We start from the raw sequence: 10,507 nt of genomic DNA, 5'->3' as shown, positions 1-10,507 counted from the left end.
CCTTGCCTTTGACTAATCAGCTTCCATATATATCTTCTACACACTTTTAAACTTCCATTCACAACAAGGCAACTCTGTGTTCCCACCTAAGGAGATGCAGTTGTCCCTTGTACACATAAGGAAGTTCTCACCCTTGCCTCAAAATAAGGAGATACATAGTTCCAACATCATTTACCCCTTGCTAACTGTATGAACTACTCCTCAAAATCAGCACAGTCACACTGAATATTCTGTTTCCTAAAGGCCATATGGTAAAGTTAACCTCCAATAACTGGTACATAAATAACAATGGGGAGAACACATGGACACAAAGAAGGGAACAAGAGACACCCAGGCCTGCTTGAGGGTGGAGGCTGGGAGGAGGGTAAGGACCAAAAAAACTACCTATTGGGTACCATGCTTATTACCTGGGTGACAAAATAATCTGTACAGCAAATCCCTGCCACACACAATTTACCCATGTAACAAACCTGCGCATGTATCCCCTGAACCTGAAATAATGGTTGGAAAGAAAAATAGGCTGGGCACGGTGGCTCACACCTGTAATCCCAGCACTTTGGGAGGCCAAGGTGGGTGGATCACAAGGTCAGAAGATCGAGACCATCCTGGCTAACACAGTGAAAGCCCATCTCTACTAAAAATACAAAAAATTAGCCAGGCGTGGTGGCGGGTGCCTGTAGTCCCAGCTACTCGGGAGGCTGAGGCTGGAGAATCACTTGAACCTGGGAGGCGGAGGTTGCAGAGAGCCGAGATTGCACCATTGCACTCCAGCCTAGGTGACAGAGCAAGACTCTGTCTCAAAAAAAAAAAGAAAAGAAAAGAAAATAATAATACCAACAGGAAGGAGGAGAGAGAAGGAAACAATTAACATAATCATAAATGTATACACATAACGAGAAATGAGAAAATATGCAAAGCTACTCTAGTCCTCATTTCTGTAACTGACCACAAGGCCATAATTTATATCCACTACTCATTCCGAATTTCCACTACCCTCAACCAGAACCTCAGCTAGTTGGGGTTTTTTTACTGGGAAGAGTGAGTCAAAACATCATTCTTGAATGATATGAGCCCTCAATTATCCTGCCTTTTTTGGATTGCTGAAGTTTCCCATTAACCTTTACAGTTGGGCATGGAAGTACTAAGAGGCACCCCCGCAGAATCCCCTGAGTTCCAGACATAGCCCGCCTGTCCCCATTGTGTAGAAGCAATCAAATTTTTCCTTGGAAACCAGGATCAATCATTCCATCCAACAGAGTAACCCTTTTACCGCCCGTTTGATAGGTGATGTAAGGACCCCAAATGGCTAGAGGCAGTCTCATCCTTCCATTCATTGGAACCAGTGTTGTGTCCTCTGGGATTCCCCCCATCCTTGCCTTAGGAACAAAGATATCTGAGCCAGCAGAGCTCAAATTTACAAAGACAAGAAAAAAACATTCTCCAAGTGGGTGATGAAGAATAATAACGAGAGGAGCCTGTACCAGTTTTCATTTATTGCTTCTGAGTTCCAAATCCAACCCTCATGGCCTGCTTGTGAAACTAGAACATTTTCTCTTGCAAGCTGGCATGGTGTTGATTTTGTCAATAGATGGCACTGACAGGATGTTGGACACTCTGATTCCAGAGTACTTGGCTTCTTCTTGCATTCAGTGGTGTGCAGGACACTCAGTAGAGCACACCGCTGGTGAGAGCAGCAGCCCTCCCATATCTGGGTTCCCAAAGGCAGGATCTATAGAAGCCCCAGCTGACTTCCACTTATCTTCCCAAAAATGGTTTCCTATCCTCCTCGCCTCCCCCCTCCCAATACTCTGAGAAACTTATTGGCAGCCAGTGCTCCAGCTGGCTTCCCAGCAAGTTCAACAGAAACCCTCACAGGCAGCTTCTGAATTTCATCAGCATCTCAGCAGCCGTGTCCACTAACCTTGGCCCACCATGAGACCATCTCTGGACTGAAATTCCAGTGAAATTTTCTGCCATCCAATAGGCTGCAATTGTACCTTCCTCAAGGGCCTGAATCCCTGCTGTGGAGAGGATCCCCTCTTCCTTCTAAGTTTTGGGCCTTGTACATTCTCCTTCACCTTAGTGGTATTCTTTAGAGTTCTCTTTCATTCCCCCTTAGTTAATTTCATATGTTTTCTGTATCTTGATTGAAAACTGACTGACATAGAACCACTCCCACTTCCACCCCTGATTAATGGACCCATGTATTCTAACAATGAGGGAGGTAGCACTATACAATGGTGTCTGATTCAAAGGATATATCGCATCCTTTCAGGGAATGTCTCCCAAATGGTGCCACACCTGAGCCTTCAGTAAGCCATTCCATCTTCTTCCAGGTGATGAGTGATGTGGTAAGACCATTAGTTCCATGGGAATGAGCCCACTTCTGCATTTCCTCTGTTGTGAAATGAGTTCACTGGGAAGAGGCAATTCTGTGTACTATACCATGATGGTGGGTGAGACATTCTATGAGAACACAGATGGTGGCAGGGACAAAAGAATCACAGGCAGGGACATAAAATCTATCCCCAGATAATGATCCTATTTCAATAAAAAAGAATCTATGCCCCCTACATGATGGGAGAGGTACAATGAAATCAAGATGAAACCTGGTAGATGACCAGTCTATCCAGGGAATGGTGCCATATTGTGGGCTCATGTTGGTCTCTTCCGTCGGAAGATTGAGCACCCAGCAGTGGCAGTGTCCAAAGAAGTCCTCAGGAAGGGGATGTTCATGTTTTTAAGCCCAGGTATATCTTCCATCCCTGCCACTACAGCCACTTTACTCATGGACCCACTGAACAAGCATAGGGACTGAGGAATAAAGAGGTTAACTGATCATCACAAAGCATGTCATATTGCTCACCTACTTACTGAAAGCCTCCACCGCAGTGGATGCCCTTTAGCAGACATTCACATGGGACACAAATCTTCACAGTCTATGCCCATTCTGAGAAGCCCATCCACATGACTATTCTGAAGAATTCCCCCTCATCAATCTTCCAATCCTGTTTCTTCCAAGTCTCTGACCATCCAGCCAAACCATACCATTAACAACTGCTCATAAATCAGTGTAGAGCCATACTTCTGGTCATCTCTTATTCCAGAATGGACAACCAAATATACTGCTTAAAAGATTTTCCCCCACCACTTTGTATTTCAAGGTCACCCCAATGGGGCTGTGATACCTCAGTCTTCTGTTTTGGGTGGTGTATCAGACAGCACCATCTGTAAACCAGGTTTGAGTTTTCATTTTTCAGCAACTGGTCATAAGGAGCTCCCCAAGAAGCCATAGGCATGATTTGAGAGGGTGACAAGGCAATGAACCAGGAGTTGGTGTTAAAGGAGTTTGAACTACTAATTCATACAACTTACTCACACCTTCCAGACTTGCCCAAGTGAGGTCTCTTTAATATCATTCTCATGAGATGATAGATTGCTGCCACACAAAACTAACCTTATAGCTAGTTGTGTCAATAGAATCTTAATTAGCAATCTTAGGCTGCATGGTCACTTGATGTCCCAGTTAGGCATCCAGTCTCTACCACAGTCCAGTAGCAAGCTAGAAGCTGTTTCTCGGGCAGGGGTTGGGGGGGGTGGGGGAAGTGGTGTCTGAATAAACAGGAATAGATTTACTTTAGAATCCTGCAAGTTTGCATTGTGATTCCCCTTTAGGGGCTTAACTGTGATTCCATACAGCATCCCTACCTGCTATGGACAATTTGAGAATCATTGGATCTACTGGATCATCCACGTTGTAGAAAACCTTTTTCTGAAGCCTTAATTTGCTGCAGAACCTCCTTGACTCAAGACTGGAAGCCTGATGGAGATTTTTGCTCATGAGTCAAAGTTACACACTCAAATGTGACATATGTTGCCTCTAAAATCCAAAATGCCTACCAAGTGCTATGCCTCTTTTTTAGCAGTAGGTAATGTGCAACAACTTGACTTTCACCTTGGAGAGACATCTCAACATGTTCCAGACCACTGAACCTCAGAAACTACCGAGACGGCAGACTTCTGAAATTTTGTGGGATTTATTTCCCACTCTGTCATTCACATATGTTGTACTTGCTACTTCCTGTTCATCAGGTATAATCAGTTCATCATCAATGTAGTACACCAGTGCAATGCTTTGTAGAATGTCAAAATGATCATATTATCTGTAGTCTAAATAATAGGAGGAAGCAAGAGAAATTGACTTGGCCCTGAGGCAAGACTGTGAATGTGTACTGTTGGCCCCTCCAGGTAAAAGCAAACTGTTTTTGATGGTCCTCACTAATTGGTACAGAGAAAAATTCAGTAGATGGGTCAACAGCTACATACCAAAGTGGTATACTGAGTTGCTCCAGTAAAGATGCTCTATCTGTAGCAGCAGCTGCAACTGGAGTTAACACCTAATGAAATATACAATAATATAGTCATTCTCCAAAACCCTTCCAACCTCTGCATAGGTCAAATAGGCAACTTAAATGGTGATGAGATAGGAATCACCACCCCTGCATATTTCAAGGCTTCATTAATCTCTGAAATTTCCCCAGGGATATGGAAGTGCTTCCAGTTTGCTATCATGGCAAAGAGAGGAAGTTCCAGAAACTTCTATTTAGGTGCCTTCTTCCATAATGGACCTCATTCCATAAGTCAAAGACCCAAAATAGGGTCTCTTCCAGTGAGAGTCTGCCAATTTCACTTATATATTCAGAAACTGGGGGAATGACCAACTGAACACATTTGGGCTAAATATCTATCATCTAATGATCTAAGTCAAGACTTTGAATGGTAGACCCCAGTGGCATTTTGCATCCCCAGGAATTATCATAAATTCAGAGTCATGTCTAGTAATCCCCCAAAGGTCTGGGTACTTTCTTTCCCCAAATGCAGTCATTCTAGTAAGTGGCCACAGGTCCCCTTGGAGAAGGCTTTGAGGAAGTTTTTTTTAATTCTTTTATTTCAAATGTTTTGGGGGCACAAGTAGTTTTTGGTCACATGGATAAGTTCCTTAGTGGTGATTTCTAAGATTTTAGTGCACCCATCACCCAAGTAGTGCACACATACCCACTATGTAGTCTTTTATCCCTTGCACCCCGCAAACCTTCCCCCACTGAGTCCCCAAGTCCATTATATCATTCTTGTGCCTTTGTATCCTCATAGCTTAGCTCCCACTTATAAGTGAGAACATACAATATTTGGTTTTCCATTCCTGAGTTACTTCACTTAGAATAAGGGAGGCTTGGAGGAAGATTTATGGTATATACTTATAGCACTACTGCAAGAATCTTCTTCAAAGGATCTGACATCCTCTTAAATCAAAAGCTCTGATCTGTGCATTGCTTTAGGTCTAGAAACTGGATGAGAAACCATAACTCCAACATAGTCATTCAAGTCAGGTTTTGGGCACCAGTGCTAGAGTTTTGTTTGTTCACTTGTTTTTCTGTTATACAGATCAAGCAGTGCTTTAGTAGGCTATCTGTCCATTTCCTTTCTGGAGACAAAGTGGTCAATTAGTCACCACCAAAGATCCCTATGGGCCAAGGCATTCTAATTACAGGTACATCCCTGCTGCCCTTTATGGTACATCACTCATATTGTCTTTGGCTATTAAGCAATCCCACTTAGCCTCTGCTGCTCCAGGAGGCTATCATACCCATGAAATCAAGAAGTTCATAGGAATGATAGCATAATCTGTGGTAATAACTGGACTATGAAGGTGAACATCCACAGAGTTTCTTAAGGATGAAAGTTCACCTTTCAATAATATATTTCTCAGTGCCTTAGTTAAGAAGGTGTCTTCTGAGAATTTTCATGGAACATAGTTTGGGGGAGTGGTTGTGCAGGTCACACATGATAAATTCACTCCAACATCCTATCTCCTTAAGCCTTTGGATTCCCTCTTCCACATTATGCCATGGAACCTCTGGCATTTCAATTTCATTAAATGTAAGCCACCTTCAAGTCCAAGTTTCAGTCAACCAACTGAGTAAACTGTTAGAGCCAACTTCAGCTGCACAACTTAACACATTAAATACCAAATTCACATCCATGAATTCAGAATTATTATCTTCCACCCTTAGAATCAGCTCTCATATATATTCCCTGAATTATGTAAAATCTTGCCATTAGCAAAACCTTGCCTTTCTTCTGTTGCATTGCCTCCTTCTGCATCACAGTGAGTACCTGTCCCTTTGAAGCATGCTGAGATTTGACCCTGGTTGTGGATCTAGCGGTAACAAAGGGTGCTTGTGGCATCTCCTGAGGATAATGGTCATGCTGTCTCAAGACATCTGCCCCACATGAGGTCATCACCTTTTTTTCAAACAAAGGAAAACTAACCTCCCCAGATACAAGAGGGGAAGATATTTCCATTGGCAAGGGGGGCTCAGGGGGCCTCAGGGAATCAGGATTCTCCATTTCATCTGAGTCCAACCAGATGTCCCTATTCCAAGTTTCAAGATCACATTCTTCCCTAATTTATACCCAAACTTTCACATGAAAAACTTGTGATGCTATAAATTTAACTGACATTTAAATTCTGCCACCCATACAATTAAATTTTATGTTTGGTTTTCAGCAATATCAGCCCTGTGGCTACATGAAATATGAGATTCTTTTATGGATGACATGGAAACTCTGTGGTCCTCAAACTATGATTTCAGCTGAGAATTAAATAACCTCGACTTGTGTTTTTTTTTTTTTCTAGTAAGTGCTCCAGTGCATGCAAGATTCATCCCACACCACAGTCCTTGCAGGCATCATTACTGGTGTAATCATGGTCAGGTGCAGGAGTCACTTGAGTTCCCAAGACACTTGCTCCAGTTGGCCTTGCACCAAAATCCACCACAGGTGATAGCATCGTTATGATGCCGTTATGCTGTAGATTACGAGCATCCCATTCCCACTGGCAAGGAACTCAGCATTGTGCTCGACCCCAAAGGCACAATGAAACCTACCAAAATCTCATCTTTGTGGGTCTATCACCTGGGACCATTCCTGCTCTCGATTCCTTATCAGTTAGGATCCAGTCAGGAGACAGAGCTCACATCCATAATCTGAACATGGAAATTTTAATATAAAGAATTATTATCTAACAAAGGATAGCTAATTACTAAAAAGGGTAAAAGAACACTCTATGAGACCCAGAAGCAGCAAATGCAAAAAAGTAGCTACTGTGTCTAGGCTGAGGGAAAGTGAATAATGAAGGAATTAGGGCCTCAGAAGGTCCTCCCCCTGACACAGACCTCCTCTATGAGGGAGTGATGACCACGAGAACATGCAGCCTCCAGTGGCTAAGAAACCTGCCAGGGAAAGTAAGCTGGCTCAATCCGTGGACATGGCCGTCTTTGTGGGAACCTGATCCCACATAGGTGCAGGCTGGTGTGAGGTTTGAGTAGGGCTGGTCTATAGAATCAACGTCCAGGTGGAGAGAGTGAAGCCTGACGGTTCTTTTCTGTTATACAGAAAAGACGTTTGGAGCTGGTCCACACAGGCCACTGAGGCAATAGCACTGGGCCTTGGTTCCTGTGCTGAGGAAACAAACATATGGAAGGAGGACCAGAACCTGAAAGGGAAGTGCCTTCCGGCTGCTATCGCCTTACAGTGTCCCTCTAGCGCCCTCTCCTGACAAAGCCTAATATACCTCCAGCTGGCACGAGAACCATTCACAGGGTCCAGCTCCAGTATTACAAATCAGGGCAATGAAGGATGTATTTGGAGCTCAGAGACAATAAATTAATAACTGTCATGGGGGAGAGAGGCAGACATGGAAGGGAGCAAAGGGTTGATTGGGTAAGAGGCTAGAAGGGGAAGAGTTTCTATGCCTTTTTTAGGGAAAGGAGCATGCATGGGCTGGAGCCCTGGGGAGCAATCCTAGCCCTCTTCAAAGAGAGAATGTAGTCACAGAATAAACATAGCTCAAGAAAGCTACATTGTTCCACTTTCAAACCAATAGAAAATAAAATTCCTGGACAGGTTCCCTCTTCCCACTCCTGGGAGTAAGTAGGGAGTGGGTTGAGATACATTTCATTTTTCTTGAAAAGGCTTTCTCAGCTCCTGCTGACTCAGGCCACCTCCACCCTCTGTAGATTCAAGACATTAAATTGTCCAGTCACTGGCTTTTACTGCAGGCCTACTAGATGCCCAGCCTTGAGCCCTGTTTGACTGTGGGCCTCAGCTAAGCCTGTTTGTGGCTGTGGCTGAGCCTAGCTTGAGTGAGTGTTGAGAGGGCAGACTGGTTCATGGAAAAGACTTCCAGCAGACAATGTGTTTCAGGTTTAGATCTGCCAGTATTTCTCCAGTGATTACAAGACCAATGGTTTGGAGTTAAGCGACATGGCTTCTAACCCTGTCTTGGCTCTTTTCTAGCTGTGTAGTCTTAAGCAGTTCACCTCACCTCTCTGAGCTTGTTTCCTCATATATCAAATGGTTTTGGTAACATCTATCTCTCAGGATTTCTGGGAAGATTCGAGACAATGTCCACATTAGGTATAATGCAAGGACCTGCCAAAGTAGGTACAGAGGCCCATCAGACCAAAGCTCAGACTACACCCAAGGTTTCATCAGGCTCAGAAAGCAGATACTTAGGCCAGTAGCCTGGGCACTAATGAGCAATGCCAGCCCTATTGTCTCTGAGGGACGTTGAGCCCAGTGCTCTTCAAACAGGGATGCATTAAGAGAATAAATACAGCCCAAGAGAGCCACATTATTCACTTTGAAATCAGCAGAAAATGACATTTCTGGTCAGGGTCCCTCTTCCCACCCCAGGGAGAGAGTAGGAGGTGAGCTTAGATTAGTTTCCTTTTTCTTGAAAGTTCTCAGCTCCTGCGCTCCCGCTGACTCAGGCCACCCTCACCGTGAGAATTCAGCAGGCTAGGATGATCCGGCAGTGTTTCAAGCCGGCCCGCCGCCTGCCAGCCCTGGGCCTGGAGAGGCTGTTGATGGTGAGGTTCAGTGGAGGTGAGCCCAGCTAGAGCAGACTTGGGAGAACAGCCTGGCTGAGGGTTGAGAGCAGCCTCAAACAGCTGGTGTGGTGCAGGCATAGACTGGCTGTTGTTGCTGAGTTTGCATGAGCACTGGCTTTGGAGTCAGTCCCAAGTTCTAGTCCAGAGACTGAATCTTTTCTAGCTCTGACATTGAGAGCTCTGCCCTCAGTTCTCTGAGCTTCGGCTTTCTTGCCTGCTAAATGGGCTTGGTGATACCCAACTCTCAGGATGCTGGGGAGATTAGGAACAATGTCTGTATTAGGTACAATGCACAGCAGTCCCTATTATGATCACCAAGACCAGCCAGGGTTGGGGTGCAGGCCCGTCAGACTAAAGTCAGTATAAAGCCACCAGCCTCAGACACCAGATGCTTAGGCCAATGGCCTGGGCCCCCCTGAGTAATGTCAGCCCCATTGTCTGAGGGATGTTGAACCTGATGCTGTCCTATTTAGAATGAGCTCCTAGAAAGCACCTAGTTCTGCCTCTTCATGAACAGTTCAGGAGACTGAGCCCCAGGTGTTTGCTCAATGCCACACAGCATGGTGGCAGCTGAGCCAGCACTGGAATCCAGCCTCATGTGGTCAAGCCATGTGGTCATCCAAGGACTAAAAATGATGTGCTTAAGAGTATAGGCTTTGGAGCCAGACAGACCTGAGCTCCAGCCCCAGCTCTGCAACTTTCATTCATTCAACAAATACTCATTGAGTTCTTGTCATGTGCCAGGCACATGCCCAGTGCAAGGGACACAGGAGGACAAGACCTACATGGGGCCTTCGATACTCACAGTCTGGTGGGGAACAAATACCACAGTGAATGAACAAGTTCCATCATCCACTGTGAGAAGCAATGGAGGGGCACAGGATGGGCCCTGAAAGAGACAGGGGCAGTGGGTGCTGGAGGGCCACTCAGGGTATTCAGGGAGGGTATCTCAGGAAGGGGACATCTGATCTGGGGACTGGACACCAGGCAGGAGCCAGGTATGTGGGACTGGAGAAATGTGTCCACGCAAAGAGCTCAGAATGATGGGGGAAGAGCCTGGAGTGCGCAGGCGTGTGCAGGAGGGACGTGGACAGAGAGGGTGGAGCCAGGACATGCGGGCCTCAGAGGTCATGGTCAGGAGTGCAGAGCTCATGTACACAGCAGCAGGAGGCACTGGAGGGTTTGAGTAGGTGAGTGACGGGATCTGCCCTGTTTTTTCAAAGGATCACACTGGTTGCTGTTGTTTGTGTGACCTTGTTGTCTCTCTGACCTGGGGCAAGTTGCTTAAGCTCTCTAAGCCTCAGTCTCCTCATCTGTAAAATGGCGATGATCACAGTACCCACCTCACAGGTAGAACTGGAGACTGACATATGACAGTCTACGGAGAGCACTGGGCAGTGTGCATTTCAGTGCCAAATAAAGCTTTGCTTTCTCACATCCCCACATCCAAAGCCCTCATCCTCTACCAACTGGCCATTCATTGCCTAACTTGAACCTGTTGATCCTGCCTATGCAATGACTCCATTATTTCTGCACTGCCTTTAGCCATGGGG

This window comes from Rhinopithecus bieti, unplaced genomic scaffold, assembly GCF_001698545.2.
Source record: "Rhinopithecus bieti isolate Rb0 unplaced genomic scaffold, ASM169854v2 scaffold_7649, whole genome shotgun sequence".
Lineage (NCBI taxonomy): Eukaryota > Metazoa > Chordata > Mammalia > Primates > Cercopithecidae > Rhinopithecus > Rhinopithecus bieti.
This window is presented reverse-complemented; position numbering follows the sequence as displayed.